This window comes from Orycteropus afer, unplaced genomic scaffold, assembly GCF_000298275.1.
Source record: "Orycteropus afer afer isolate SDZICR_OR568_19922 unplaced genomic scaffold, OryAfe1.0 scaffold00266, whole genome shotgun sequence".
NCBI classification, from domain to species: Eukaryota; Metazoa; Chordata; class Mammalia; order Tubulidentata; family Orycteropodidae; genus Orycteropus; species Orycteropus afer.
Window position 1 is genome coordinate 2,615,069 of NW_006921853.1, and position 17,385 is coordinate 2,632,453.

The following is a 17,385-nucleotide window of genomic DNA, read 5'->3' on the forward strand; positions in this document are numbered from 1 at the left end:
GACAACAAGCACTTCAGCCGTTACTGTGCCCCACTGGAGACTCTGACCCACCTGGAGTATCCACATCACACACACCCATGGAGGAAGCTATGGGTGCCCCTCTGCCGGTCCCCTCCGTGCCTGCGGGCAGGCTTATCAGATAAAATGTGGGACACCCAGTGAAATTTGAATGTCAGGTAACTACTTGTCCTGGAGTCGTTCTGACTCATGGCAACTCCATGAGTGTCACAGTAGAACTGTGTTTCCCCAAGTGTTCAATGGCTGTTTTTCCAGAAGTAGACAGCCAGGTGCCATCTTCTAAGGTGCCTCTGGGTGTCCTTGAACTCCAACCTTTCGGGTAGTGACCAAGGCCATTTGTAGCATCCCGGGACGAACTTCAGATAAATAAATAATTGTTTCAGTGTAAGCGTGTTCCAACACCGCATCCCACACTTCCATGTGCTATATCTGGCAACTCTACCTGTGGGACTGGGTTTGTTGGTAAAGCCAAGCCCAGCATACCCTAGCCCTTGCCCTCAAACACCTTAGACTCCCTGGGGCCCCTTTTTCTGTTTTTACTTCCCTTCCCTTGCCCTCTCCCTTCAGCCCTCCCCATCCTCCGGACTGTCCCCATGGAGTGGTCAGGAGGAACAATCCCACCCTGCTCCTTGTGATGACAAACCCATTACGTTTTCTCTTGCTGGCAGCAGCCCTCACTCTCCCACTTGGCCTGCCTCTCAGTCCAGTCTGCCCCTCACCTGGCGCACAGGCCTTTGAACTGGCAGCTAGATCCTCCCAGGGTCTTTATTCCCAGCTGCTTTGGGTGGGAGATCACAGAACATGTGGTTTGATGCCCCAAACTATTACTACTAATAACACTAAAAACTGCCATTGAGTTGATTCCAACTCATAGCAAGCCCCCTTGGGTCTCCAAGGCTGTAAATGTTTATAGAAGTAGAATGCCTCATCTTCCTCCCATGGAGCAACCGGTCAGTTTGAACCACTGACCTTCTGGTTAGCAGTCAGACATCTTATGCACAGTGCCACCAGAACTAATAGCCGGCCACAAACGAACACAGGCTATCCTGCTGCACATCTACCCCTCTCCTCTGAGCCTCGTTGCAACCTGCTCAGGTCACAGAGGAGGCTGCTGAGGCTTAGAGAGGTGAATGCCTCGCCCCAGCTCACGCCACTGATGAGTCACAGGCTGGGGGCTCTTTCTAGGGCCTTGGGGCTGTCCAGAGCAGACTTCTACCTTCTTGGAAGGTGGAAGAGGTGAAGGTGAAGGGGAAGAGGAAGAGAAACTAAGCCCCTTGCTTAAGGTCACAAAGCTACTGAAGTCAGCTGGGGACTAGAGGACTCCAAGCTGTTAATAATGCACCTTATGTATAAAACACACAGCACAGAAAATCAAAAACCCAAACCCAGTGCCATCGAGTCAATCCTGACGGATAGCGACCCTATAGAATGGAATAGAACTGCCCTATAGGTCTTCCAAGGAGCTCTGGTAGCATAGTGGCTAAGGCACTTGACTGCTAACCAGAAGGCTGGTGGTTCAAACCCACCAGCCACTCCTCGGAAGGAAGGTTGGGCAATCTACTTCTGTAGTGATACTGCCTCGGAAACCCAAGGAGGGGTCGCTATGAGTCAGGGCCGACTCGATGGCATATAACAACAACAACAACAACATAGGTCTCCCAAGGCTGTAAACCTTTACAGAAAACTGCCTGCCTTCCTGGGGTCCTGGCAGTGACTCAGTAGCCCAGTTGCAGGCAGGGCTGAGCTGCCGCTCTGGGTTGCTCAGCCCCTGAGGTTTTTTTCACGGGAGGAGCTGGGGCTACAGCCGCTGGTAAGGCCTCATCCCACCCCCTCCCCACAACTCCGCAGCTGGTGTGGCTACATGTGACATTTCCTCTCTGGGGATCAGCCACTGCCGTGCAGGGCTGGGGGAGAAGGAGGAAGAGGAGGGCCTATCCTGCCTGTGAGAACTCAGAAATCTGTCTGCTTGGGGTGGCCAGGCGCCTTCAAATGGGGCTCGGAACGAGTGGCACCACTCACCAAGGTCTTGGACAAGTCATTTCATGGCTTAGAGCCTCAGTTCTCTTGTCCAAAAATGGGGACCAACAATATTTGCTACATCACAGAAAATCAAAAAAACAAACCCAGTGCCACTGAGTCGATCCTGACTGATAGCAACCCTATAGAATGGAACAGAACTGCCCTATAGGTCTTCCAAGGCTGTAAACTTTTACAGAAATGGACTGCCTCATCTTTTTCCCATAGAGTCGCTGGTGGGTTCGAACCACTGACCTTTTGGTTAGCAGCCAAATGCCTTAGCCACTGTACTATGAAAGCCCCTACACAGCACAAAAGCGCTCAATAATTCAGGTATTGTCAGCTGAAATAGCCCAGTAATAGACAGAAGACAAAACAGACCAGAAAGTCCAGAAACAGACCAGGGGCATTTAGGGTAGATAGATACAGCCCCATTTCAGGTAAGTGAGGAAAATACACATTACTCAGTAAGTGTTGTTGGGATGAAGTTTAACCATCTGGGAAAAATAAATAAATAGGGCTGATCTGTGCCTCACACCATACATCATGATGAATTACACAAAAATTTAAATGTCAACAATAAGGCAGCAAAAATATTAAAAATAAAACGTCAGATTTTTTTTTCAATCGGTGAGCAGGAAGGGCCTAAACATGACACAAAACCTAGAAGTGAAAAAATTAATGATCGATAAACTTAATGATGTGAAAATAAAACACTTCTCACCGTAAAAGCCTTAAGAAGAATAGACAAGTGGAAACCCACTGAGCTGAACACTTCTGGTTTCCCATCGTGCTGTGTTTCTGCTGTACTTCCAGAAAACAGTTCATTTTTAACAACAAATAAGTAATAAACTGGGGGAAAATATTTGTTCTTCATATTTCAGATATAGTTCATTTTCCTAATATATGAAGAGTTCCTAGAAATAAATAAGAAAAAGACTAGTCAAAAAAATGACAATGGGCATTGCTTACATTGGATTATGTACCCCCCAAAAAACAGATATATTAAAGTCCTACCTTCTAATATCTGTGAACATGACCTTGTTTGGAACTGGGTCTTTGAAGATGTTATCAGTTAACATGATGCTATAGTGGCATATAGTGGATCCTAGAGCAACACGAAGGAGCTCTGGTAGCGTAGTGCCTAAGGCACTTGACTGCTAACCAGAAGGCTGGTGGTTCAAACCCACCGGCCACTCCTTGGAAGGAAGATGGGGCAATCTACTTCCGTAGTGATACTACCTCGGAAACCCAAGGAGGGGTCGCTATGAGTCGGGTCCGGCTCGATGGCACATAACAACAACAACAGACCAACGTGAATGGTATTCTCATAAAGGAGAACAGAGACACGGAGGACCAACCATGTGAAGACAGAGGCAGAAACTGGAGCAATGCATCTACAAACCAACGAACCCCAAGGATTGCCGGAACCCCAAGCAGCAAGGAAGAGGCAAAGAAGGACTGTCCCCTAGAGTTTTCTCACGGAGCACAGTCCTGCTGGCACCTCGATTTCAGACGAGTAGCTCCTAGAGCTTTGAGGCAATAAATTCCTGCTGTTATTAACCACTCAGTTTGTGATACAGCAGCCCTCAAAAACTAATACGACATGAACAGATAGTTGTACAGAAAGGAAACACAGATGACTCTTAAGCATCTAGAAAGCTCAGCCTCACTTATAATACCCAAACCCAACTCAAGTTGATTCCAGCTCATAATGACCCCCATTGGGTTTCTAAAGCTGTAAATATTTACGGAAGTAGATTGCCTCATCTTCCTCCCGTGGAGCAGCTGGTGAGTTTGAACCACCGACCTTCCAGCCAAATGACTTACCCACTAGGCCACCAGAGCTCCTTCACTTACAATAAGAGAAATGCAAATTAAGACCACAGTAAAATGCTGATTTTGACCTCATGGCTTGGCAAAAGGCTAAGGAGTTTGATAGCACCCTGAGTTGGCAAGGATGTGGGGAAGCAGACACCCTCAGACATTGCTGGTGGGAGTGGCAACGGGTAGCTCCCGCTGACAGGAAATTTACCAATATCTACCAAACTCACACACTCATATACAATTCAACCACACGCCTCCGCCTCTTAGGACTTAGTGCAGTCATACTCCCACATGTGCCATATGACTTATGTCCAAGATTATTCACTGCAGTGTTCTTTTTATTTTCTTTTCTTTTGTCTTTCTTTGGTAAAGTAAAATATTGGAGGCAGCCTAAATATCCATCACTAGATAACTGGGTTGAGAATAACTATTATTCCATACAATGGAATACTATACAGCAATGAAAAAGAATGATCCAGATCTTTAAGGTACGCTATGGAACAATCTTAGTAAGAGACAGCATTATGTGAAAAAGTAAGATGCAAACAGTGTATAGAATGCCCTTTATGTAACAAAGGAGGGGTGGAGAATATCCATATATGCTATTTGCCTATATATGCATGAATAGATAAACAAAATGTGGTATATCTATATAATGGAATATTATTCACTCATAAAAAGAAATAAAGTTCAGACCTGAGCTACACTATGCTGAGTGAAAGAAGCCTGACACAAAAGGATAAACACTGTATGATACCACATACGAAATGCCCACAATGGGCCAATGCATAGAGGCAGAAAGCAAATTAGTGGTTGCCAGGGGCTGGGGCAGGGGGAGGGGAGAACAGGGAGTGACTGTTCCACGCATGTGGCACTTCTTTTTGGGATGACGAAAAAGTTCTGAACTGTATACCAGTGACGGTATATAGTAAATCTACTTAATGCTACTGGATTGTGCACTTTTAAATGGTTATAATACAAAACTCAAAATCATAGTAAAGACCAGGTTTACTTGTCTGATAGAGCCTGATGAGACCCCCAAGACTGGCCCCTAGTTTCAGGTGTGGAACTGAACTCCCATGGCTTCCAGCCAAACAATAGACAGGCATATATGGTGAACATTTACACCAGGTAGACACATTCCTTAGAACCATCAATCACGGGAGATCAGAAGGGCAGTGTTTGCACAGGGACACAGCTCAGGGGGCAGGAATGCATAGGAAAGAAGGACACAGGGAAGCGGTAACTACAGGGAGGAAGTGGGAAGAGAGCTGTTACACTGTGGGGAATTGCAGTCAATGTTGTGAAACACAATGTGTATGAACTGCTGCATGAAAAATGAATTTGCTCTGTAAACTTTCACCCAAATTGGAACAAAAATTTAAAAAAATAAAATGGTTACAACAGCAAATCTTACGTTCATTGTATTTAGCTGCAGACAGAAAAGAGACCAGCATTATGATGTCAATTCAGTGGGGTGACTGAGTGATGGAGGGGGGCATGATCAGATGGCGTGGGCAGAGGAACCTCTCTGAGGAGGGGAAATTTTGGCTGAGCCTCTAATGACAGAAGGAGCCAGCCATGTGGGGGGACGTGGGGGAGAGCGTTCTCTGCAGAGGAAACAGCAAGTACAAAGGCCCTGAGGCAGAAATGAGCTGGCGTGTTTGTGGTGGAGTTGAGCAGAAAGAACACAGGGAACAAGCGGGAGGCAGAGGGTTACATACCATTGGCAGCCCCGCAAACACCAATCAGAGGAGCGGCAGCCTCTCACCAGCAGAAACTTGCTTTGTGAGTCCAAATTATTAGCTTTCATGGTAAAAAATAAGTTATAGGTCAATGGAAGCCCCTCAAAAGCTCAGATTTGCCACAAACCCACCCGGGATCTGCTGAATCCCTGAACTAGCTCCTGCCAGTGACTGGACAGCTGCCCTCCTATTGCACCCGCCTCCCTCTCAGCCCTCACTGGGCAGGTGTGTGCACTGAGGCCCAGAGTGGGGAAAGGGCTCCAAGCAAGGCAGAGACAGAGCAGGGGCTGGGATGCCTGGCTCGCACGTTGGGGGTGGGGAGACCAGGGAGAAGGAAGGTGGGGTGGACATTCGTGGATTTCTACAGACAATGGCCCTGGCTTGTGGGGGAGAAGTTGTCACTGTGCCTAACGTATATGACTGCTAACCAGAAGGTTGGCAGTTCAAACCTACCTGCCACTCCTCAGAAGGAAGGCAGGGCAATCTACTTCCGTAAAGATTTACCACCTTGGGAACCCAAAGGGGGTTGCTATGAGTCAGAATTGACTCAATGGCAGTGGTTTGGGGTTTAGAGGTCTCTAAGCCCCACATCCCTCGTGGGAAGAACCCCCTCCTCTACCCCTAGGCAGCTGGGATGTGGGGCCTGGACTGAGTCAAGGGCAAGATGCAGATGGGTCAAGAGAGAGGGAAAGTTAGGGTCAACCCAGTGGCTGAAGGCAGGGCTGCGTGTCTGGGGCATGTCAGCAACAGCCATCTGAGAGCAGGACCATCCCCTTAGCTAGCAGTTACTTCTTGCCACTCTAACAGAAAATACCACAAATGGGTGGTTTGAACAAATGGGTTTATTCTCTTACAGTTTGGGAGGCTATAAGTCCAAGTTCAAAGTGCCAGTTCCAGGGACTGGCTGTAAGTCCCTCGACCTTGGGCTTCAGCTCTGCCTCTGGCTCCCAGCCCACTGGAGCTGGGGCTTTCTTCATCAGGCAGCTGCTAGTGCTGAGGTTGACAAACCCCAGGCTGACAAGTGAAAAGGCACAGTCCTGATGTCCCCAAACCACACGGCTGGCCACTGATTAAAGTCCATTAAGAGTCCCAAGATCGGCAGACAACATGGCAGGCTGCTGAATAATGACCCGACTACATGCAGGGTTCAAGCGTGTCAAAACTGCGACCATTCCCAAAGCTCCTTACATACGGGAAGCAGATCACATTCCTAAGGCAGCTACTCAGCTGCTCACAGTAGAGTCCACCATGGAGTTGATTACCAGTCTCATCATGGGGAAGACTACACCCAGCTGCCCAGCCACTCAACCAGGCCCAGCCATGCTGACACATAAACTTAACTACCACACCTTGCTTCTAGCAGCTTCTCCAAGCCTGCTCTCCCGTGACCCTCTGTGCTTGGCTATGCTTCCTGTACATTTCTGATGTCAAACACCTCTAGTCGATTTCTGTTGCTTGCTACCAGGAACGCTGACAGATTCAGAGGGTCTCCCAGACCCCAGTACCTCTGCAATCATCCCCACCACCCCTGCTCATGGCTGCTGAGGTCCCACCTCTGCCGTGTGGCCTTAGGCAGGTGACTGGAGGCTCTGCCAGGCTGGGAGCGGGGGACACAGCAGAGCAGGAAATAGGCTCCCAGTCACCTGTTGGTGCTGGGTTCTTCTGAACCCATGTTCTTGACTTTTGCCACTCCCATCAACGGCCTCATGATTTCTCTTTAAAATAACTTATTTTTTAAACTTAAATTGCTCAAAAGGCAACTGTATGTCCCACTCCTAAACGGAAAATGAGTGTTGCTTGCCCTAAATAAAAGGAAACCCTAAATAACAAATCCAATAAAATCAAACCATATGGCATTTTACAGAGCTGCCGGCTGAGAGCGCTGAACTGGGCCTTTGTTCCTCTGTGGATAAGGGAGATTAGCAAGTGTTCAGGTTGTTACAGGAGGCACTTGACTGCTAACCAGAAGGCTGGGGGGTTCAAACCCACCAGCCACTCCCGAAGGAAGACTGGGTAATCTACTTTCATAGTGATACTGCCTCGGAAACCCAAGGAGGGGTAGTTATGAGTCGGGTCCGACTCGATGCCACACAACAGGTTGTTAAAAACAGCACCTAAAAAAGTCTTTCTTCACCACTGTTATCAGAATTAAGAAAATGCCTTCTCTACCAGGCTACATGGCCCCTCTTTGGCAAGGATTGGTCTAATTGGATCCGAGGAGGGTTGCAATGTTCTCTTAAGGGGTCTTAGCTGTGTGACCTTAGGCAGGTCGTTCAACTTCTCTGTGCCTGTTTCCTTATCAGAGGCCCAGAGCCAGGAAGGAGTCCAGGCTCTACGAGCTAATAACGGTCCCTACCTCCTAGGGTTGTGTGAGAGTGAAAGCAGTATTAGAACAAGGCCTGTCAGGGAGTAATTGCTGCCAAGGCCATCTTCCTGTGGAATGACTGGGACCGGCTCAAGCTCCCCTCTCCTCCTCCCAGCCCCCGTCGGCCCACTGAGGTATACCCTGCTCTCCTGTGTCATTTTCACTCGTCTTACCGAGCCCCTCCCCAAGGCCAGGCTGTTTCACCTGCTCTCACACTAACGCTAGGAGCTGGGAATGCAGGGACTCAGGCCCTGTTCACAGACGGTAGACTGAGGCCCGCTCAGGGGCTGCGATTCCTCCGACTGTCTGCTCTGGGCGGGGGGCAGGGAGAGCCTGTGGATTCTGGGCTGTCCCCACCCCCACCCGCCCCCACCACCATTATCTCTGGGCTAGGCGGCAGCTAAGCCTCCCAGTATCTCTCTGATCCTCTGAATTTCCGGTTCCCCGAGACAACTCAGGATGTGGGGTGGGAGGGGCAGGGAGAGGAGGAGGGAGACAGAAAAGAGGAGCGAGATCTCAGAGACAGAGAGCTTCAGAGGGAGAAATGGGTGAGACAGAGTACCCAAGACACAGAGACACCCACACAGGGGGGCAACGAGAGACAGAGAGGCACAGAGACAAACAGAGAGGCACAGAGACAAACAGAGAGACACAGAGACAGAGAGATACAGAGAGAGACGGGCGAGACAAGACACAGAGACACACACAAAGGGGCAACAAGAGACAAAGAGGCACAGAGACAGACTCAGAGACACAGAGACACAGACACAGAGAGAGAAATGGGTGAGACGAGACACAGAGAGACACACAGAGGGGCAAAGAGAGACAAAGAGACACAGAGACAGAGAGACACAGAGACAGAGAGATACAGAGAGAGACGGGCGAGACAAGACAGAGACACACACAAAGGGGCAACAAGAGACAAAGAGGCACAGAGACAGACTCAGAGAGACACAGAGACACAGAGACACAGAGAGAGAGATGGGCGAGACGAGACAGAGACACAGGGGGCAAAGACAGACAAAAACACACAGAGATACAGAGGTGCAGAGAGACAAAGAGACACAGAGACAAAGAGACACAGAGACAGAGATAGGTGACACAGAATACCCAAGACACACAGAGACACACACAGAGGCAAAGAGAGACACAGAGACAGACAGACACAGAGACAGACAGACACAGGGGAAGACAGACAGACACGGGGGAAGACAGACAGACACGGGGACAGACAGAGACACAGACACAGAGAGACACACACAGAGGCAAAGAGAGACTCAGAGACAGACAGACAGAGACACAGACACAGAGAGACACAGAGACAGACGAGAGAGTGTTTCCAAGACAAAGAGAGGCAAACAGAAAGACAAAGCAGCACAGGCAAAAGCAAAGGTGGACAGACAGATGGAGATAGACACAGAGACCGTCCAAAAGGGGAGGGTGACCCAGAGACACACACGAGAGAAAGAGAGATAGGAGGCAGAGACAGAGAGACTGGAAATAAGACAAAAATGAAAGCAGCAAGTGGGGTGGGGAGAAGGGGCGCCAGAGTCCGGGTTTGAGGTGTGGGTGTCAGGCAGGGGGCGTCCGGAAAGAGAAGGTTCTGATTCTGAGAGCCAGGAGGGAGATGGTGTGAAGTGCTCAGAGGCCCACCCGGGTGCACCCAGCGGCAGAGAGATTCTGAGGGTGCAGGCAGGAGGACCCCAGGAGGAGGCTAATGCCTCCTCAGAGGCTTGAGGGCTCCTCCCAGCCCCCATGCCACAGATGGCCTGAGCGCCAACCCATTGGGTTGGTGGACCCCTGGCATCCCAAGCACAGGGACTCCCTGAGACCCATCCCAGAGCCAGCAGCTCTGAGGAGAAGTCCACGCAGGAGCTTCACTCTGAGTGGCCTTGGCTGCACACCTCCCTCAGGGACAGAGCGGGAGAGAGAGGCCTGCAGGGCCAGGGAAAGAGGCACTCAGGAGCCCGGGCTGCCTTGGACGGCTCAGGGGGGCAAGCCGCGGCCCTCGCCAAGCCTCAATCTCCTCACTTATAAAAGGACGATAACGAGAACTCACTCAAGGGTCATTGCAAGGACCAAATGCATGCGTGTGGCACCGTGCATGGCACACGGTAAGTGCCTGGAAATGGTGGCCCTTGTTGATGAAGGCTGATGCTCCCACAGCATCCTGTCTGTATGACTCAGGATGCTTTCATTTGCAAATGTCAGAAACCCAGCTGAAACTGGGCCAAGCTGAAGAAGGGTGTTAACGAACTCCTGTAACTGAACAGTTCCTGGGTGGATCCAGCTTCAGGAACAAATGGATCCAGGACCTCAGGCCACATTCTCAGGAACCTGCCTGCCTCCACCTCTGGCTGCCTTCTCTCTCAGGCATCTTCCACACGGTGGCCGCTGGCTGCTCCAGACCACATCACAACCTCCTTCTGAGTGGCCCAAGCAGAAAGACAGAGCCTCATTCCCAGGAAAACCAGAACCAAACTCACTGCCATGGAGTCGGATCCACGACCCCTGACCCCTCCTTGGGTTTCTGAAGAGGTACTGCTTTGGAAATAGATTGCCCAATCTTCCTTCTGAGGAGTGGCTGGTGGGTTTGAACCGCCAGCCTCCTGGTTAGCAGTCAAGTGCCTTAGGCACTACACCACCAGTGCTCATTCCCAGGAGTTCTAGCAGAAGCCCCTGTGCAAGGAAAGATTCACTCTCTGCAGAATTTACCTTTAGATTTGCCCTTTTTTCCCCCTCTCTCTTTTTGCACCAACTGCTAACCGGTACACAGCCTCCCACTCCCCCACTCAAAGCAGGCTGCACCTTCAGAGTGCTTTAGCAACTTCTGTAGGTACTTTGGAATTTGCTGTGTGATCTTAGGCAAATCACTTAGCCTCTCTGAGCCTGTTTTCTACCAAATGGGGCTCTTCATACCTGGTAGACAGGGGGATGCTGTGAGACACAAAGAAATAATGTCTGGCATGTAATAGGTGTGGAATCAGTGCACCTCAGCAACCCTCCCCCCTTCCACCAGTGATAGTCCCCAGTTTTCCTTGGGTTCTGTCTTAGTTCTCTAGGTTGCTGTAACAGAAATACAAGTGGAGGGCTTGAACAAACAGAATTTTTTTTCTCTTACAGTTTAGGAGGCTACAAGTCCCAATTCAGAGTGCTGGCTCTAGGGGAAGGCTTTCTCCCTCTGGGTTCTGGGTAGAGGCTTGAGCTGGGGTTTCAGCTCTGCCTTCCCGGCCCACAGGAGCAGGCTGGAGGCTCCTTCTGACTCGCGAAGCTGCAGGAGCTGACGAATTCCACCCTGGCGGGCAGCGCAGCAGGCTGCTGGCTGCGGAAGCTGAGAGATCAGGTTGCACAGGCAACGATCCCGAGACCAGTAGGCAACACGGCAGGCCGCTGGTTCAAGTCCAGGACCCGGAGCTGGTGACGGCGCAGGATCCTCTCCACATACACTGGAAGCAGGCCACACCCCGAACGCTCGCAGGCTGATTCCACCACGGAGGTGATTACACCACATCTGATCTCCTCATGGGAGATAACTACATCCAGTTGCCCAGCCACCCAAAATCACGGCCCAGCCAAGCTGACACACAGTCTTCACTACCACGGGTACCTCTGCTGTTTGCAGTATCTTAGAACTGGGGTTGGGGCCCACAGCACAGGCCTGTCCAGTGATTGGTTCCAGGTAGACATGCACCCCAAGCTTGTCAGTCAGGGTATCTTTAGGGCTTTTGCTGGAAATACTGGGACATTTATTCCCTCCAGGATGGGCCTCTGGACGGATGTGATCCCTGCTGCTGCAGACCCCTCTCGTGGCCGCGAAGGGAGAGAATGTGAACTGAACTCAGAGTGGAAGGGAGAACTGGGAGCTGGAGAAGAGCTGGAAGGCAGTGATACTCCCGCGACGCCTGAGAGTTTCTGACAGCCAACAAAAGAACACATATTTTTAAAATTTTTATTGTGATTTGGGTGAAAGTTTACAGAGCAAATTCATTTTCCATACAGCAGTTCATACACATTTTGTTTCATGACATTGACTGCAATTCCCACAATGCAACAGCTCTCTTCCCACTTCCTCCCTGTGGTTACCTCTTCCCTGTGTCCTTCTTTCCTATGCATTCCTGCCCCCTGAGCTGTCTCCCCGTGCAAATGCTGCCCTTCTGAAGGGAACTTGCTTTTACTTTCCATTATTTTTTTTTTTATCCTTTAGGGTAAGGGGCCCATGTTTTCAGTCTAATAGCCTTAAAAGTCCTATAGCTGTTTAGTGGCATTGCTGGGACTAAAATATACGCCTCTTGAGGTGTATTCCAGTGTCCTTGCCACCAAGCACACGGTCTTCTCTTGGAAAGATTGCTTGTCAACTATGAGACTAATAAAACTGAGTGAAACAGAAGTAAAGGAAGTCTAGAGAGAGTTTCCTGAGGGAACTGAGGAGAGAGAAGGGAAACAGGAGAGGATTAGGAGTGATGTGGGTGGACGCAAGCAGAGATAAGTTACCTGCAGTGAAATGAATGGGGCTGGGACGGAGCTGATGGAGGAAACGTTTGCCCAGGTGTCTCTGAGCGGGAGAGGAGCAGGCGGTGGGGGGAGAAAGAGTGAGTCTGGAGGTCTCCTATTGGCACCAGGATTCATCACCAGGCAGGATGCTTGGTATAAATATTATTTAGTAATCTTTTTGTTGCAAATGACAGAAAGCCCGGCTCAAATTGGTCCAAGAAAGAGACAGAGGGAAGGAAGGAGGGAGCGCAAGGGAGGGAGGAAAGGGCCTGATTGGCTAGTGCTGCTGAGGCATCAAGGAGCAATGGCTTCCGACACATTGGACCCAGGCGCTTAGACCCACCCAAACTCAACTCTTCTATTTCTGTTTCTACTGACCCTGCTTTCCTCTGGGGCCCTCATTCTCAGACAGAATCTCTCCAAGTCGACGCCTGCAAAAGCCCCAGTGGATAAAGAGCTTCTGTTTCCCATTATGTGTCTCATTGACCTGCATTGGGTCATGTGCCCCTGTATCAAGCAATTATTGTGGCCAGGGAGGTGGAGATAATGATTAGCCTATCCTGGGTCACGTGTGCATCTAAGACGTAGTCCCACCTGAGCCACTTAAACTGACTATGGGGGCAGGATGTGCCTCTTGAAAGAAATCCAGATGGTGGCGCTGGGAGGAGGAGTGAACACTGAGCAGAAACAGCAGCTGTCCTCCAGAGATGTTACAATGATCTGCAAAGTGCTAATAAAAGCATTTGTTTAAAGGCCTTGAAGTCAAATAAATCTGGGAAATGATAGTTAAGCAAAGGAGTTCTGGTAGCATAGTGCCTAAGGCATTTGACTGCTAACCAGAAAGTTGGAGGTTCAAACCTACCAGCCACTCCTCAAAAGGAAGGTTGAGCAATCTACTTCTGTTGTGATACTGCCTCAGAAACCCAAGGAGAGGTCGCTATGAGTCGGATCCGACTCGACGACAGTGAGAGAGGTAAGCAAAGATACTGCAGGACTTCCCAGAACCTTTATCACACGAACATGCATTGTGACTATGCAAGAGGGCATTGGAAATGTCCTAATTTCACCATTGTGTTTGAGGGACAATTTTGCTGGGTATATAATTCTTGGTTGGAAATTTTTCTCTTTCAAGGTTTTATACATACCATCCCATTGCCTCCTTGCCTGCATAGTTTCTACTGAGAAATCAGAGTTTAGTCTTATTGGTTGCCCTTTATAGATAATTTTTTGTTTTTCCCATGCTGCTTTCAGGATTCTTTCTTTGCCTCTGGTTTTGGTGAGTTTGATGATGATATGTCTTGGTGATTTTCTTTTGGGGTCTATCCTGTTTGGGGTTCACTGGACTTCTTGAATGGATATATTCTCCTCTTTCATCATATCATGGAAATTCTCTTCCAACAAATCTGCAAGAGGGCATTGGAGAAGGCAAGTTCCCCAAAACTTTTCTAACTACAGTCCTTCCTTGTGGAATGTCTCACAGGACTCATGGGATACACAATGCATTTTGAGAAAAACTGCATTAAACCTCATTAAGAGCCAGAGCTACTGTGTCACAGTGGCCACTTTCTCCAATTACACCAGTTCAGTGCACCTTGACTGGCTCAGCTGCCAGCAACTGTCCCCTTTTGCCTGAGGGTTTGCTCTGGCCACTGGAGACCACTATGGCCAGAGGTTTTGGAGAACTGACACCCAGGGAGTAGCGTTCAACCAGTAACTACCAGGACCCATTGCTATGGAGTAGATTCCAACTCACAGCGACCCCCACTGTGCTTCCAAGGCAGTAAATCTTGACAGAAGTAGATTGTCCTGTCTTCCTTCCATGGAGCAGCTGGTGGGTTTGAACCACCAACCTTCTGGTCAGCAGTCAAATGACCAGGAGTGGATGTCTAAATTCCCAGCTTCCTCCCCAAAGTGGGTAACTCATTTGGCTGTGCTCCAAGCTGGTTCTGCGTTCCTCTGCAGATCTGAGCCCACAGTGGTTACTGGCGTCTTAATGCCTTTATTGGCTGCCTTCTCGCCTGTCTCATTTCCCTACTCCCCTTTCCGGGACCACCTCCCAAAGTACTTACACTAAAGCCCTTACCTCAAGGTCTGCTTCTGGAAGAATCCAAATCAAGCAAACTGTTACTTCCTGATGGCTTTAGAAACACTCAGAATTTTCTCCCAGAGATGCCAGAAACTCTCTCTCACACACAGTTATCATGAAAGCTATCTTTCCTCGGACAACAGAATTCAAGAATATGTAATCTATTCTGCTCCCCAGCTTCCATCGCCAGGAAGTCTCCCCACTGACCAACCCAATGCACTAAGAAACTCTGGAACCAGCCCCATAGATCTCTTTGCTCTTTCTGTCCCGTCTGGTCCCTCGACTGATGGAACCAAAACCACACCCTCTCGCTTGGAAACAAGTGAAACACAAGTGGATGGCTGCTTCTGGGGCCTTGTCAAATTCTGTCCCCATCACCACCATCCCCCAAAGCAAGGACCAGAGTCACCATGGACCCTCCCCTTCCCCCCTGCCATAGCCAGCCCATCGCCACATCTCAAGGATTCTACCTCCCAAACATCTAACTTGACACCTTTGTCCGTCCCTCTGCCGTTTCTTTGGCCATCCCACCATTTCTCCTGTGGTTTTTCTCCTCAGGACTCTTCCTGCCCTCACCATCCATCCTTCATGTCAGCAAGCCAGAGAGAGTTGCTAAAACGTCAACTCAGTCATGTCATTCTCAGCTCCAAACCCTCCAAGGGGCTGCCTCTGAGGTTCAAGACGAAGTTCTCACTCCCCAATCTTTGTTGTTGTGACATAAATCAGACATGTAAACACTTAAGAAAAATATATCACTCAGGCACCCCACCCCAATTAAGAATAAGACATTCCAAGTATCACTGAGGTGTTCCTCAAACATCCTCCACCATTATTCCTCTTCCCCCACCCCAAGGCTGCCATGGTCCTGAATTTGGTTTTCCTCATTCTCCTGCCTTGATACTCTTATACACACATGCAGCCCCAAACAATACATGCCATTTTTCCGTGTTTGTAACTTTGAAACAATTGCTTTGCCTCTTTCCCCCACATGACGATGCCGTGCATCCCTGGTGGAGGGCTTCTGCAGCCCACTTGTCTCTATGTGCTGTGCTGCATCACTGGGACCATACTACAGCTGATCTGTCCACTCGACTGCTGACGGATGTGTGCCCAGGCACAGGCCATCGCAATGCTGCCCTGAGCCTTCTTGAACCCACCTCCTTGAGCCCATGGGCTAGGATCTGTCAGGGCTCATACCCAGGAATGTGCAGTCAGGGAAAATGTGCGTCTTGAGCTTTGCCACATATTGCTACATTATTCTCCAGAGTGGTCAGACCAACATACCTTGCTGGTGAACCGTTGGTGTCCCTCAGCCCAGGCACTAAGATACCTCTGCCCATTTCTATTATTTCCTCCAAAAAAAAAATGACTTAACTCTATCTGTTCGTGTCCAGCCTGTCCAGCCCTCTCGCCAGACCTTCCCTCCCCCATCTTTCCCAATTGGACCCTTACAAGCTTTCCCACACCAGGCAGCGCCACTCTCTGCAGTAACCAGAAAAGGGGGCCTACGGTTACAGATCTGAGGCCAGATTTGCCTTTTCAATTGTGGGCCTTTGGGCAAGTCACTCCACCTCTCTGAGCCTGTATCTCCTCACCAGCAAAATGGGGATAACTGACAGCAGGAGTGTCCTGACTAAATGAGATAAGCATGTAAATGCAGTAGATTTTAAATAAAGAGAAGCTGTTGTTATGGCCCTTGGGATCCATGGAGGACTGCCAGCAATGTCAGGTATCAATCAGGACTACTTTGGCTGTAGGTGACAGAAACCCCAAGTCAAGTCAGTTGACGAAAATGGTAATTTATTGGCCCACGTCACTGGGAAGTGTTGAGGAAGTGGATTCTTATTTCAGGTGAGACTGGATCCAGGGATTCTAAAAACACCATTAGGAAGCTGGCCCTGTCCATCTCTCCGGGCCATTCTGTCCTCTACAATGGCTTCATTCCTGGTGAGCTGTCCCAAGTGGTGGCTCCAGGATGCTTTACTGCAGTGAGGGGGAAAAAAAAAAAAAAAAAAAGAGCTTCCTCTTTGGAAGCTCTGGGCACTTCCTGACCAAATCCCAGGGCTGATTCTCATTGGCCCAGCTTGTGTCACATGCCCATTCCTGAACCAATCATGATGACCAGGGGAAAGTGATGAAGGTCTGGGTCTGGGTCATACGCTCACCCTGGGTAAGGAGGTGGTCAACAATCTAAAGCCACACGGGATGAGACTGGGGAAAGGGTGGATTCTGGAGGAAAACTGAGGGGAAGCTCCCAAAATAAAGCAAAAGGAGTCCTGACCAGGTGAACCACGGCATCGAGGATCTGCATTCTAACAAGATCCCTGGTGACCGGTCTGCACAGCAACATTTTTAAAGTGCCGTTGTACACATTCATGTTGCGGTTAAGCACTGAGGTGCCAACCAAAAGGTTGGAGGTTCAAACCTCACCAGCTACTCATGAGAGACAGGCCTGGTGAGCTGCTCCCATGAAGATTACAGCCCAGAAAACCCCAGGGGGCAGCTCTACTCTTGTCACACGAGGTTGCTAAGAGTTGGAATAGACTCAAGGGCAGCTAACCTGCCAAAGGGGCAGGGAGGCCACATGTTCTGACCTCTAACCCCACAAGAGGAAGACAGAATCACCATCAGTAGCCCAGTGCCTATTCCTGCGAGGCCAGGCATGCTGCCTTCCTCCAGCCCTTTCACCAACCATTCCTCCCACAGCACCCACCACGTATTTGCTGGGTTTGATAATTCACTGCAGTAGCCACACAGAACTCACAGATTATGGGGTTTATTAGGGAAGCAATAGGCTACAATTCAAGTTCAGAAATACACTCAGTCTCTTGCAGCCT